At 40.7% G+C, this 14,806-nt stretch overlaps 1 pseudogene; it reads left to right on the plus strand.

Annotated features, from left to right (window-relative positions):
* Nucleotides 1-11,434, plus strand: part of LOC107299238 — a 62,788-nt pseudogene extending 51,354 nt beyond the window's left edge.
* The last annotated feature ends 3,372 nt before the right edge of the window (nt 11,435-14,806 follow it).

The raw sequence follows: 14,806 nt of genomic DNA on the forward strand, positions 1-14,806 counted from the left end.
AAGAAAAACTAACCCTGAGGTTCCAACACCAATTCACAGACTTAAATAATTCTCCCAGCCAAACCACAGCATCTTACGTAATACATATCAACAAGTTCACTTTGTTATGGAAACCGTCTGCTTCAAATCCACACCTGTTTTGGTGTCCTTAACAAGACTTCAGGCCCCCACAGTCTTCAGCTGAATTGAAGGGGTTTTGTTTCTCCATTTAACCCACTCCCCCCCACTTAATCTAAAGGCAAAATGAAACACAGAGGCACGGAGCTGGCAAAATTTCATCCTTGACAGAGGACACATTTACAGATAATCCTTCAGGTACGAAAAATATTTGAAAAGATGACTGACCCCCCAAAACTACTTATGACCTCATTTTAAAAGTATGACAGCTGCAGCGGGCCTGCAGTCATTCACCCTTATGATGCACCACAGGGTTTCTGCAGCACCCTCCTGCCTCTCTCCCCCCATCCCACCCCACCGGAAGCCTGCAACTCTTGGGCCTCCTCTCCAGAAGCCCATCATACCCTACACTTAATAACATGACTCATTTGTTTCATATGGTAATTCATTCTATTTATTATGGGAAATTAACATGTATAAGAAGCATTATTTATATTTCAGAAATATAATACACATACACAAAATTATATCCGAAGAAGAATAACTTAAATATGATCTAAGCACAAATGGGTGGGATGAAGATGGTGAGACACTGATGGATAGATAATATGATCAATTATTAAATGTGAATGGCTGTTTTAAGGTAACACTCTTGAAGTATTCTTATGTAAGGATCACTTTTCTATTTTATTTTTATCATTAAATGCTCCTTTGTATTCAGATCAGGCCTTAGTACAATAATGTAACACTTGGGGAGGAAGATGCAGCCCAGCAGCCCAGCACTGGATGCCAAGATGGAGAAGACCTGCACAGCCACCATGTATTTTCCCTTGGTGCTCAGGTAAGTAGGCACAAAAGTCACCCAAACACAACAGAAGACCAGCATGCTGAAGGTGACCAGCTTGGCTTCATTAAAAGATCCAGGCAGCTTCCTGGCCAGGAAAGCCACCACAAAGCAGATGGCAGCCAGGAAGCCCATGTACCCAAGAGCACCATAAAACATGCTAAGAGAGCCTTCATTGCATAGCAGGAGGATTTCTCCTGGCTGAGAGTTCTTATCAGAGTCAGGAAATGGGGGATGTAGCCCTAACCAAGTGGAACATAGAATAATTTGGACACTAGAACAGACAAGAATGAGACTGTTGGTGAAGTTCTTTCCCAGCCATTTCCTTACCCGATTCCCTGGCTTTGTGGCCAGGAAGGCCATCACAACCGTGATTGTTTTGGCCAAGACCGAAGAGACAGCAACCGAGAAGATGATGCTGAAGGCTGTTTGTCGGAAAAAGCAGGTGGCTTTGCTCGGTTTGCCAATGAAGAGGAAGGAGGACAAGAAGGAAAGCAGGAGGGAGACAAGGAGAACATAAGAGAGGTCCCGATTGTTGGCTTTGACAATGGGAGTTTCTAGGAATTTAATGAAGATTCCTAACACAAAGCCCGTGGTTAAGGATAAGAAGAGGGAAATAGAAGCTAAGATGATCCCCAAGTGTCCTCGATAGCTCAGAAAATTTATAATTTTAGGGATACATCGATCTTGGTCTTCATTCGGATACTCATCTTCTGGACATTTGGTGCATTCCTCTGCATCTGAAAAGAGGAAAAACAGTATCCCTCTTACAACTTATTCTTTTAAATTCACTCATGATTGCTTTCAGTAAAGAAGATTTTCAAGAGCCGGAAAATGCCTAACTGATATCCTGCATGTTTCTGGGTATGTAGGACCATGGTAGTCAGTTATATGGATGAAGATTGGAAAACTTTGAATCTCACAGATACCTTTTCTCATCATTTGCTGTGTTGGTATTAAGGTGATACTATCCTTAGGTTTTTCCCATGCATTTATATTTCTATGGTTGACTGAACTTGCTTTTACAATTTTTTTGGTCATTAAAAGAATCATATGGCCATTAGGTGTATCCACTCTTCTGAATGGACATTTTTTGCCAGAAACTGGCAAAAAAATGATTTAAAATGTGATCATGTGATCAGATAGTTATGTGAGTTGGTTGCCAAGTGCCTAAAATCAATCATGTGACTAGTGGGCAATGCAATGTTTTATAATGGCTGAAGTGCTTTACAGGCCATAAAATACCATTTCCAAGATTGTCATAACTTTCAACAGTTATTAAGGAAGGTCTACCAGTACTATCTCACTGAAAACTGTCAAGAATGAAACTTTGGCAACTGCATGCCTTTTTATTTCAACTTGCCATTAGTGTAAAGGAGGGGGAGGTGTTGCTTTAGAATGGGTTACATGGAGAAACAAAATCTCTACGATTTCGCTGAAGACCGTGAGAGCCTGAAACCTTTTCAAAGACACCGCAACAAGTGTGCAGAGGAAGCAGACAGTTCCCATAACAAAGTGAAATTGTTTATATGGACTATATGAGAGGTTGGGGGTTTGGCTGGAGAAATTATTGTTTAATACTATGAACTGGTGTCTGGGGACCTCAGAGTTAGTTTTGCTTCAAACTTCCATGCAGTGTGTTTAATAAACAATAAGATTTTTGGAAATGGAATGAACTTAAAGTTTTATTTGGATTCTCAAACTGGGTGTTGACACTGTCTGGGTAAGCCCACTTTTCCCTAAAGTCTCCTTCTCACCTTCTTGAGTAGACATGGTCCCCTCTGCGCAAGGAACACAATCGTAGCAACAAACAGGCTCACTTTCACGGGCCACCTTGATGGTTCCGGGCCGGCAACTTTCCACACACTGGGAAGGGGGAAAAGTCTATACATATAAAGAGAAAAGATCAAGGAAAGTACGCCAAGGCTCAATGCTCAATTCACTATAGGAAAAACAAATTCAAAAGTGGAGAGGATCAAAAAGTCTCCTTGCACTAGGCTTAGATAAATGCAAAGCAATGGTAGGGGATAAATATAAACAAACAAGTAAATAGATGATAGTGAATTTTTAAAAAAACTATGAAAATACGAAGTCTCTAACCAACCCAAAACTTTTGTAAATGGTCCTCTTGCACCTTCTTTCTGTATTTAGGTCTTCCTCCTAAATCCTCTCCTTCTATATGGGAGTTTCTCGTTATATTTTTTGAGGTTTTAAATCTCTCAGAGGAAGAACTGGCCTCTATGATATGAAGATATTAGAATATAAAGGAATGATTTTTGTTTTCTGGTCACCTGCTTATGGGATTTAAGTGATCCTTAGCTTTATTTATTTACTTGGTTGTTTGTTTAAATTTACCAGCCACCCAAGTCTAAGAGTCTCTTAAAGTATTCTGACAATATCTAAGGGCAACTTAAAGTGTATATTAGGCTTTGCCATTCCACCCATTACTTTGAAGGAAGCCAGAGAACAGACATGGACTGCAAAAGAAGCAAAGGATGTAGGATCATCAAATGGGGACTATGAATAATTTTATGCTGACTGAAGGATGGGTGGATAACACTAATTCAGTAAAGGGGAAAAAGTCTCTCATGCTACACCCTTGCTCACCCAAGAAGCAGAGCAGAAAAATGTCCTCTGACTTACTGGCCCTGACTAGTACTGAAAACAATTGCTTGGAAGATCTGTCAATGTTCTTCAAAGACCAACACACAGCGAAATGAAGCAATTACATTTCCCTACCTTGTTAAGCCAATTCAATTCCTCAATACCATCCAGGTTAATAATAAATTTGAAGTTTTCAGCTCCTTGGCTTTCCAGCGTTGCAAAGTTCACTCTGGTCATTGTCTCATTGGAGAGGATGACCCAATTTATTATGTCAAAATCAGCTGTTAGGACTCCCTTCTCATCCAAACGTGTCCCTTTGGAAGAATTGTAAAACTGGGGACTTTGAAGGAGAGGATGAAGCTAAAGTGGAAGAGAAAACTGCAGCCTGTAGAAAACATGAAGTAACATTTCTTATCTCAGCTGCCCATTTCATAAATGCATCTTCTACAGTTGAGGGCTTTTTCTAGACATCTGTTAGACATATTGATATATTTAATTTCATTCATGAGTGCCCCCTCCATCTTTTTTGCTTTAGTAAATCAGAAAACCACTTCACTGAGACATATCTAGGCTTATTTTTTGTGTGGACATTGGGCCAATCAGCTTACGAGACAATGGAGAATAGCGGGGAAGGAATAGGATTAGGAATAGGGAGACCCAAGATCCAGTCCCCTCTTAGTCATGGAAGCTTTCTGGGCCAGTTCCAATCTCTCAGCCCAAGAACCAGTAGGAGTCTTAGAGATGGTGATGTTGGAATAGCAACCAACACAACCTATTTCATGGGGAGGTTTGCTTTAAGTAAAAATGGAAGGAGGGAGAACTCTACAAGGCTTGAGTGTCTGAATGAAAACTAGGACATAATAAAAATAAACTAGACAGAATAGAATAGAATAGAATAGAATAGAATAGAATAGAATAGAATAGAATAGAATAGAATAGAATAGAATAGAATATAGAAAATAAAGAATAGAGAATAGAGAATAGAGAATAGAATAGAATAGAATAGAATAGAATATAGAAAATAAAGAATAGAGACTAGACTAGACTAGACTAGACTAGACTAGACTAGACTAGACTAGACTAGAATAGAATAGATTAGACTAGACTAGACTAGAATAGAATAGAATAGAATAGAATAGAATAACAGAGTTGGAAGGGACCTTGGAGGTCTTCTAGCCCAACCCCTTGTTCAGGCAGGAAATCCTACACCATTTCAGACAAATGGTTGTCCAATCTCTTCTTTAAAACTTCCAGTGTTGGAGCATTCACAACTTCTGGAGACAAGTTGTTCCATGGATTAATTGTTGTAACTGTCAGGAAATTTCTCCTTACTTCTAGGTTGCTTCTCTCTTTGGTTAGTTTCCATCCATTGCTTCTTGTCCTGCCTTCAGGTGCTTTGGAAAATAGGTTGACTCCCTCTTCTTTGTGGCAACCCCTGAGATATTGGAACACTGCTATCATGTCACCCCTCATCCTTCTCTTCATTAAACTAGACATACCAATTTCCGGCAACTGTTCTTTATATGTTTTAGCCTCCAGTCCCCTGATCATCTCTGTTGCTCTTCTCTGCACTCTTTCTAGAGTCTCAACATCTTTTTTACATTGTGGCGACCAAAACGTGATGCAGTATTCCAAGTGTGGCCTTACCAAGGCATTATAAGGTGGTATTAACACTTTCCATTAATTTGTAGAAGACCCACTTTACCAAATATTGCATGCTCATCCAGAGTCCAATAAAGGCTAAGAGAGGAGCAGTAAATAATTATAAAGGGATAAGGGTATAAAGAGTTGGGGGGAGTTAAGATAAACTGTATGACGGAGAGTCTCAGGGTGGACTAAGTTTTCAAGGTTGTTGAAGAGAAGGAATTGGAGAATGGATTCCCCTACATAGGAGGAAAGATACCTGCCATGGTTCCAACGCTGGAGCATCTCTTCGGTTCCCATGCTTCACCTCCATCCTCTTGGATCTGGAGGAATAGGCAGCATCTAAAGAACGGGCAACAGCCCAGATTGCATCATGAATGGAGAACCTGTCTAGAGACAAGATCGTTTCAATCTCCTCTTTGGGCAGAGTGTTCACTTGTTCTTTCTCCATGCATCTTCTCCATTCTTTCACTGACAGAGCCCATTTGGTATAACTACAATTAAATGACCACCTTGCAAATTGCTCAGTCGCAGAATAAGGGATCTGAAAATTAAATTTCATCCAATCGTGGGACTGGATCAGGAAAGAGAAAAGCCCATGGATGTACTGGAAAGATAGTTCGTTATTGAGCAATGGCAAGGAGACATCCCACAAGGCTGCGATTATCAAGACTTTGCCTACAACGGGCTGAGTCAAGCTTTCAGCGGTCTTGTGAATCAGATATAATCCTTGAAGGAAGGAGCTCATCTCAGCACAGTAAACAAAGACATTGACTTGTTTCCACTTCTGGAATAGAGCGGACTTGATAACCATTCGGCTGGCTTCCTCCGAAAAGGTTTGGACTATAACAACACAAATGCCCTTCTTGAGAAGCATTGGATTCAAAGTCCTCATGGCTCTCTCTCCGGTGTTGGTATCTGGAGCAAGGAGCCCTACAAAAGTCCACCTGAGGTGCAGAAGCAGTTTCACAATCCCTGGATAGTGTGCTCCCTCTTTCGGGACCATGTGATAGAAAAAGGGGTAGAGTGTTTTATCACTGAAAATATCTGAAGCAAAAGTATAACTGATCTGAAACAGAAAGGAAGAAATTAGTGTTTCAGCAAGTGGAAAGGCAAAATAATAGTAAAGAATAATGGAATGGAATGGAGCAGAGCAGAGCAGAGCAGAGCAGAGCAGAGCAGAATAGAATAGAATAGAAGAATAGATTTTTTAATGGCCAAGTGTGATTGGACGGACAAGGAGCAATGGGTGGAAGCTAACCAAAGAGAGAAGCAACCTAGAACTAAGGAGAAACTTCCTGACAGTTAGAACAATTAACCAGTGGAACAACCTGCCTCCAGAAGTGGTGAATGCGCCAACACTGGAAGTTTTTAAGAAGAAACTGGACAGCCATTTGTCCGAAATGGTATAGGGTTTCCTGCCTGAGCAGGGGGTTGGACTAGATGACCTTCAAGGTCCCTTCCAACTTTATCATTATTATTATTATTATTAATTTATCTCTGGTGCGTAAGCTCTCAGTGTAAAACACATACAACAACAAAGTGATAGGTCATAGATCATGCTTCTCCAAAGGATCTTCTTTGACACAGCTGACAATTTTTTGCTTGCTTTGCTTGCTCTGCTCAAAGATGGCAGATCTTTCTATTAGATTCTGGCAAATATTCATTTTGCCAGGAGCCAACACAGGCTTCTGATCTGGATTGGGAAGCTAGTGCATCAATGTACAGTTTGACCGTGGGACACAAACAGATGTATCAACATGGAAAGAAAGGAGTCCAAAGAGATCATGGTCTCAGAAAACCCTACCTGTGGGATTTTGTAGGTGCCCAGCATGGTTGAAATCTGGATGGAGATGTCAGAGTTGGCCCCTTCAAGAAGAGCCATGAAGTTCCTTTGTTTTCCACATCTATAATTTGGAACGTTTGTCTCCCCAGTTGAAAGCTGGTCCAATAAAATATCCGATGTTATGATTTTGTTGAAATAGTTGTCATGGATGTTGTAGCCCAGGGTGATATTAGGTAAAACCTTGGGATTCCGGTTGATCTCCCGAATGGCAAAGTAGAAGGAGAGGGTGCTCCAATGTTCTGTAGGTCCTTTCCTGAAGATGTATGTGAAACACATGACTTAAGTGACCAACGTGATTTCCCAAAGCCCCCTGCCTCTTCTCCGGCCAATGGATCAGGCACTTTTGCATTCATTAAAACCTTAAAAATGTTTGATATCAATTTCACACTGTACATGGTGCAACTTCACGTATCCTATCATAGAATTCTTACTCTCATAGAATTCTGGAGTTCAAAAGCAAATAATTCAATCTACAGTCCCCTCACATCCTGGACATAAACTGTTTCAATGTCTACCCTCAAAACAATGCTATAGTACAGGGCATTGCACACCAGAACAACTAGACACAAGGACAGTTCCCCCCCCCCATGCATCACTCTGCTAAACAACTAATTCCCACAACACTGTCAAACTATCTAGTAAAGCTGTATTACTATTACTCTTCTCATCTTTCCTATTAGGTAATATCTCCTTATCTCCTTATGAGTATAACTTTGTTGCTTGTATCTTACGATTTATCTTTATTTAGTATTTAGTATCTTTATTTAGTATTTAGTATCTTAGGATGATTTATGTTGATTGCTTATGTAGTATCCTATGACTATCACTAAGTGTTGTAGCTTATGATTCATGATGAATGTATTTTTACGATGACTATGATCATGATTTATCACTTATTGCTTTTAGGTACACTGAGAGCTTTTGCACCGGAGACAAATTCCTTGTGTGTCCAATCACATTTGGCCAATAAAGAGTTCTCTTCTCATAAGGATCTACTAGCCACAAAAGTAATCAGTACCCACGAGGGGTAGACCTCCAGTCCTGTTAAATAGCTCTTAGAAGCTGCCCAAATAGAAGCCTCTGAGATATTTCGGCCAATATTTTAATAGGCAAAACCAACATTAAAAGCTGGATCTGTGTTAGGATACCTGATCCACAAACCTCTCTCTAGGTTGATTGATCTTGTAACTGCTTCTTTGGATGGAGAGTTTGGATAAAACCCACCTCCCTCCCTAGAACACAGCCTACAGGAAAATTCCCTTTCAGTTCCAAACTATGTTCTTCTATCGTTTTAGTCTTCAGAATGAATTTCCACCTTCCATTACTTCGTGTCAACTGCAGAGATGGCAGCTATTGAGGAGATGACAATTATCCTGTTCAACTTTATCTACTCTGAATGCACAACCGCGGCCTATTCTGGGTGTTCTGCAAAGCAGGTACTATCAGGCCACTTAAAAGAACAATGAAACATGTGTTTTTTTCCCCAGAGAAGAAATGAGATCTATTGCTTGAGATCTGCTGGAAAGTCTTTTACAAGAATGAGCAGACATTTTTGCAGTTGTGCTAGAGAAAAGATCAGAACTAAGGAATTGATATTTCAAAGAATAGAATAGAATAGAGCTGGAAGGGACCTTGGAGGTCTTCTAGTCTAGTTCCCTACTCAAGCAGGAGAACCTATACCATCTCAGACAGATGATTGTCTAGTCTCTTCTTTAAAATCTCCAGTGATGGAGCGCCCACGATTTCTGGAGGCAGGCTGTTCCACTGGTTGATTGTCCTCACTGTCAGGAAGTTTCTCCTTAATTCCAGGTTGCGTCTCTCTTTGATCAGTTTCCAACCATTGTTTCTCGTCCTTCCCTCTGGTGCTCTGGTGAACAAAGTGACCCCCTCTTCCTTGTGGCAGCCCCTCAGATATTGGAACACTGCTATCATGTCTCCCCTATTTCTTCTTCTCTAGCGGGACTAGCCAAACCCAAGTCCCACAGCCGTTCTTCGTATGTTTTAGTCTCCAGGCCTTGGATCATCTTAGTTGCTCTTCTCTGAATTTTTCCCCCCAAACTCTCAACATCTTTTTTGTGACATGATGACCAAAATTGGCTGCAGTATTCCAGACAGATACCTTAGAATAAATGTTTAGATGTAAGAGAGATTCCAGAACTCTGTTTTGGCACCTTACTTTAACATTCAAAAGAAGTCAGTTTGGGAGGACTAGAGCTTTACAGATCAGCCAGGTGGCATTGGCGACACAGTGACTTACAAGAAAAATTTAACCGAGGGAGTTGTGTGGAAACTGTGCTGTAGAAACCAAGCTTTGGTTGCAGAAATCAGCCCACCAATGAGATAGTCTCCTGGCCTGTAATGATTCGATATCTCTGCTTCATCTCTCCCCAAAGTTAAGGAACATTTGCCTGGAAATCTCCCAGAGATTGTACTGGGCAACAGCAGCAGCAGTAGAAGCAAAATGATCATTCTTGGTCTGTCTGGTTTGGCTTTCTGCATTCTGAAAGCTTTAATTTGATAGCTAGAAGAGTGAGAATGAGAGCAAGACAAATGCCCTTTTGGAAGACTTCAAGCTTCAACGATTTTCCAATTTTCAGATAGAGCTCAGGTGAAGCATTGCATCTAAAAGGGATGAGAATACACTGGCCAGCATAGTCCCTGGCCTCTTGTTAGCCTTATCCCAAGTCCTTTGGTGTGTTGGGGACATTTATTTACCCAGCATTGCTGATGCAAAATAGTATTAATGTTGCTCCTGAAATCTGATGTTTATGTCAATGGCAACCTTCAAAAATCCCTGGAGAATGAGTGAGAAAATAACAGGCAAAAGACCATGGTGTTGATAATAATAGGGAGAAGTATCTCCTCTGTGACCTCCTGAACTCTTGCTGTAGCTTCAGGCACAGAGGCATAATTGAAGAAAGTTAGTGTCCCAAATTACTGGACCCCTTTCAGTTGAGTTTCAGGCTAGATTATGGGACAGAAACAGCATTGATCACTCTTTCTTTCTTTCTTTCTTTCTTTCTTTCTTTCTTCCTTCCTTCCTTCCTTCCTTCCTTCCAAAGAAAAGACGGGGGGGGAGGAGGAGGAGGAGGAGGAGAAGAAGAAGGAGAAGAAGAAGAAGAAGAAGGAGGAGGAGAAGGAAGGAGAAGGAGAAGGAGAAGGAGAAGGAGGAGAAGGAGGAGAAGGAGGAGAAGAAGAAGGAGAAGGAGGAAAAGAAGGAGGAGGAGGAGAAGGAGGAGAAGGAGAAGGAGAAGGAGAAGGAGAAGGAAGAAGAAGATGAAGAAGAAGAAGAAGAAGAGGAAGAGGAAGAGGAAGAGGAAGAGGAAGAGGAAGAAGAAGAAGAAGAAGAAGAAGAAGAAGAAGAAAAAGAAGAAGAAGAAGAAGAAGAAGAAGAAGAAGAAGAAGAAGAAGAAGAAGAAGAAGAAGAAGTAGTAATTAAAATAAGTCAACGATGTAGAGGAAGCAAGTTGGAGGAGGAGGAGGGGGAAGAAGAAGAGGAAGAGGAAGGAAGACGAGGAGGAGGAAAGAGGAAGAGGAGGAAGAGAAAGAAGAGGATACATAAAAGGATCCATACAGGGGAGAAACCATACAAATGTGTGGAGTATGGAAGGTGCTTCAGTACAAGCAATGGGCTTACTGCCCATAAAAAGACCCACACAGGAGAGAAGCCATAAAAATGCACAGATTGTGGAAAAAGTTTCACTCACAGTGCAACAACTTGCTTCCAGAAGCTGTGAATGCTCCAACACAGGAAGTTTTTAAGAAGAGACTGGACAACCATTTGTCTGAAATGATACAGGGTTTCCTGCCTGAGCAGGGGGTTGTACTAGATGACCTCCAAGGTTCCTTTCTATTCTATTCTATTCTATTCTATTCTATTCTATTCTATTCTATTCTATTCTATTCTCAGGAGTACTTTTATTCCACACCAAAGAGTTCATACTGGAGAGAAACCATATGAATGCACCCAGTGTGGAAAAGGTTTGAGTGAAAGGAGTAGTTTTATTTCCCATAGAAGGATCCACACAGGAGAGAAACCGTAGAAATGTGTGGAATGTGGAAAGGGCTTCTGTCAGAGAGGAAATCTTGTGATACATAAAAATATCCACACAGGAGAGAAACCATACAAATGTGCAGAGTATGGCAAGCACTTTGCTCGTAGTACTAGTTTTACACAACAGAACATGCTTCACACAAGAGAGAAACCATATAAATGCCTGGAATATGGAAAAGGTTTCATTTCAAGCAGTCATCTGACTTACCGTAAATGGATCCACACAGGAGAGAAATGTTATAGATGCCTGGAGTATGAAAAAGGCTACTTTAGCAGCTGGAGCCTTTTGAAGCATGAAATAATTCACACAGTGGATAAAGAATAGAAAAACATAACACAGGAAGAGATTTCATGACATTACAGGTAGCCCTCGACATAATGATTGTAATAGAGGCTGTCCAATTTTACAACTCTTTTGTGGTGGCCATTAAGCAAATGCAGACAAATTGAAAGAAAAAAAAGTTGAAAATATATGAATGACCTCTGACCTTTTCAACAACTACAATCTTGTTATCTCTTCTTCAAGTTGTTACACCAGTCCTTTCAGCCCCTCATTTAATCTGCACCTTTCTTAATCTTAAATCCATAATCCTTTCATTCCTTTCTTCTTTCACCAAAAAGTCCATATAAGGTTTTCACTCTTTCAGAAAAGTTTTTGTTGTCTTTTTCCTGACTTAATAAGTCAATTTTGCCATTTCTGCAAATTCTGACGTTTTCACAATCCCTTCCTCCAACTGTGAGAATTTCTGTATTCTTCCATTGTACATATAATAATTTTGCTGCAGTTACTCTATACAAAATCAATCTACCACGAGTCCTTTCTAATTCTTTGTTCATAAGTCCTAATGAAAAGAATCCCATTTTCTTTGCAACATTAATCTTTAAAAGCTTTTGCATTTGGTATCACAAAATTTGAAGATAATTCTATTCTGCGGGAGAAGAGCACTAAGGAGAGAGTACAGAATGCTATCTGAGCTTTATCAGAGATGGTCTGATAGTGATGGACCTACAATTGATGTAGCAAAAGGCCTGCAGAATTTAGATAAAGGGAGAAGTAGTGACAGATCATAGAATCATAGGGTTGGAACGGACCTTGGAGATCTTCTAGTCCAGTGATGGCGAACCTTTTAGAGACCGAGTGCCCAAAAACTGGCCCCGCCCCTGCTCTGCCCTCTGCCCTGCCTGCCCGCAGGGCCACTCAGCACCTCCAGGGCCCGCCACAGATAGCCCAGGCAGCCTAACAGCGGCCATGCCCTCTGCCCGTACCCCGCAGTATCAACTGTGCATGATGGGGCATGAGGGCATGAGTCTTGTCCATGCTGCCTGGCTGCCATGTCCTTGGCTGCGCTGTTCCATGTGGGCCATGCTCAGGGGCGATTCTCCTCCAGAGGGGCTGCTGGTGAGGGGGTTGTGGGGGGAGGCAATGGCATGTATGCCCACAGAGAGGGTTCCGAGTGCCGCCTCTGGCACCCGTGCCATAGGTTCGCCACCACTGTTCTAGTCCAACCCCATGCTCAAGATAGGAGCTTTTTACCATCCCAACCAAACGGTTGTTGAGTCTATTGAAAACCTCAAGTGATGGAGAACATTGTTGTTTAACTGGAAGTTTTTAAGAAGAGAGTGGACAACCATTTGTCTGAAATGGTTTAGGGTTTCCTGCCTGAGCAGGGGTTGGACTAGAAGACCCACATACACACACATATGTGGCCCAGAGAAACAACATAGTTTAGTTTGAATGTATACATATACATGGCGGGAAAAACGAATCTTGCGAATTTACCAGACAGATGGCAAAGAAACAAAGCTGTTACAGAGTCTGGTAGTCCTGTTATAGATACTTCTGTTGCTCCCCTCCTCCCAGAGGGGAGCAACAGAAACACACTGTGAAGTGGATACTAACTATGCTTCTAGCTCTAAGCACATAGCGCTTATAACCAGTGTCCTGATTAACGGGAAGCGGGTTTCCTATAATCTTCTCAACTGTCCTCACCACTCTCTATGGACCTTCTACCTGAGGCACTGCTGCCACCAAACCAAACAGTGATGCAGTTTGTTAAGATGCTCTCAATCGTGCCTCTGTAAAAAGTGGCCAGGACAGGAGAAAGTTGTGCTCTCCTCATCCAACGCAGGAAATGCAGACGCTGGTTTGCCCGCTTCATTAAGGATGATGTGTGGAGATACCAACGCAGATTGTTAGTTATCTGCATCCCCAGATACTTACCGTTGATTATATTGTACTGTTGATCTAGCTTCTCCCATTGGATTTGCTTATGGGAAACTGGCTGGGAAGGTTGCAAATGGCAATCACATGAACCCGGGATGCTACAACCTTCATACATACTGTTGGCGAGTAATTTTGATCACACGACCATAGAGATGTTGCAATGGTTGTGAGCGTAAGAACAAGTTGTAAGTCACTTTTTTTCAGTGCTGATGTAACTTTGAACAATCCCTAGGAGAATGGCTGGGGAATTCTGGGATTTTAAATACACCCAGCTAAAAGTTCCCGAGGTTGAGAAACACTGACCTAAATGCTTATAGATATTGTAGCTTAGTAGAGGCATAAAAAACAGGAATTTAGGAACCAAAGAACTTCTATTTTTAAACTTTTTATTTTTGTCAGTTTGTTTTGTCTCTTTTTTCTTTAATACGCACAAACAATAAGTAACAATTCAAGAGAAATCTTAGTTAACAATATAAAGCTTAAGACAAAAACCTTTGTTGTTTAACAAACAGCTGGATGTATTTTCCAGTTTATTAATGCCACATTTAGCTTTATCCACACTGCCATTTCAGAAATCACAGTTAACACTGAAATAAACTTCTTTATCTTTAAAGGTTTATATTATCCAAAACAGTGTTAATAATCTCTAGTCAATAATGTACAAATACCACTGTACCCAAATAATGTAATGTAGTACTTGTATTTATAATACAATAAAACATTTTTAAAGAGGAAGAAATTGTTAATCAATTACAGAATACCATTCTCTAGTTCATATCTTACTTGCAAAATTTCCTGTAATTTCTGACTTTCTTAAAAACATTGTTTTCCCTTTCTTGCTAATTTCCCTCTATTTATCAACCTGACTGAGGCATTTTTCTGGCCCTGTCTTGCTTGAAGGTTGAAAGACCGTTATCAAATCGTTCTTCAACATTCTTGTCTCTGAAGTTTTCACTTCCGTTTTTCCTGGCTATTTTCTTTTTCAAAAAACAATTTGGATCTTTTATTTGAAATTCTGGGTGTTCTTTCTGCATTCCACAATGTCTTTTTATCATTTCTCCTAGCGGGTTCTCTTCTCTTCAGTAATTTAAGTGTATTCAGTTTGTACTTGATTCTTTTTAGTAAATTGAGTATTCTGATTATCGTTTAGCTGTCACTATCCCCATTCTGGAATTCTTCAACTTTCATCTGTACATCTGATGCTTATAATTCAATCTTTTACAATTTCCATCTGAAAGTGTCCCAGATGAAAGGACATTTCCCCAGCTTCCGAGTTCTACTATATGGTCAGATGACTTTAATATCCTCCATATGTTGGTGTCCAGATGTAAAGTTTGTAATTATGTTGCCACGGGCCTTACAAAGAGCAGGCTGAATAAACCGAGTCAAACCCTGGAGTCAATAAAGAGGCAAATCAAAAGATAAACTTTCCTAGTGAGAAGAGGCAAAAAGCAGAAAGCAGCTGAGAAAACT

The sequence above is a fragment of the Protobothrops mucrosquamatus genome, unplaced genomic scaffold (assembly GCF_001527695.2).
Source record: "Protobothrops mucrosquamatus isolate PMUCROS unplaced genomic scaffold, P.Mucros_1.0 scaffold4710, whole genome shotgun sequence".
Classification (NCBI taxonomy): domain Eukaryota; kingdom Metazoa; phylum Chordata; class Lepidosauria; order Squamata; family Viperidae; genus Protobothrops; species Protobothrops mucrosquamatus.